This window comes from Penaeus japonicus, unplaced genomic scaffold, assembly GCF_977035675.1.
Source record: "Penaeus japonicus unplaced genomic scaffold, GWHDUDI00000001_assembly GWHDUDI00000009, whole genome shotgun sequence".
Lineage (NCBI taxonomy): Eukaryota > Metazoa > Arthropoda > Malacostraca > Decapoda > Penaeidae > Penaeus > Penaeus japonicus.
In genome coordinates, this window is record NW_028234411.1 from 16,018,001 (window position 1) to 16,018,975 (window position 975).

Genomic DNA, 975 nt, shown 5'->3' on the forward strand with positions numbered 1-975 from the left:
ACACAGACACCATGCACACACATTACACATACACACACGTCACACACACACACCATACACACACGTCACACACACACAGACACCATGCACACACATTACACATACATACACGTCACACACACACACCATACACACACGTCACACACACACACACACACAAACACAGACACACACACCATACACACACGTCACACACACACACCCACACCATACACACACGTCACACACACAGACACACACACCATACACACGTCACACACACACCATACACACACGTCACACAGACACACACACCATACACACACGTCACACATACACACGTCACACACACACACACACCATACACACACAGACACCATACACACACAAACACAGACACACACACCATACACACACGTCACACACACACACATCATACACACACGTCACACATACACACACACCATACACACACAGACACCATACACACACGTCACACACAGACACCATACACACACGTCACACACACACCATACACACACGTCACACACACACACAATCATACACACACGTCACACATACACACACACCATACACACACGTCACACACACACCATACACACACAGACACCATACACACACGTCACACACACACCATACACACACGTCACACACAGGGCACCACACAGACGCAAAAAAAGTGTCCTGCTAGTTCAGCGGAAAGTCTTTACCTCGTCCGCTCGTGTCGCCCCGCCCCGCCCCTCTGCCGCATCCATGCCCAAGGAGAGAATAGATTGGCTGCTCTTATGTACCCCGTCGAAGGTGTGGAACCAGAACCACATCACTGCCGCCGCCCGCAGGGTGAAGTAAGCGCGCGAGAAGGCGGCTTACATGGAGCGCAAGAGCGTGATTTACAATCGTCTGCCGCGTTACGTTCGCTCGATGACCGCGGCGCAGGTCAGGAACCTGAGGAAGAACGGCAAGGTTCTGGGCAAG

The 975-nt window shown here is 51.8% G+C and overlaps 1 protein-coding gene across 1 annotated transcript in view; it reads left to right on the plus strand.

Annotated features, from left to right (window-relative positions):
* The first annotated feature begins 802 nt into the window (after positions 1 to 802).
* Positions 803 to 975, plus strand: part of LOC147471314 (uncharacterized) — an 815-nt gene continuing 642 nt past the window's right edge. The window contains exon 1 of the mRNA XM_086539418.1: positions 803 to 975. This exon is cut by the window's right edge and continues 642 nt beyond it. The gene's annotated coding sequence lies outside the window, so the exon portion shown is untranslated.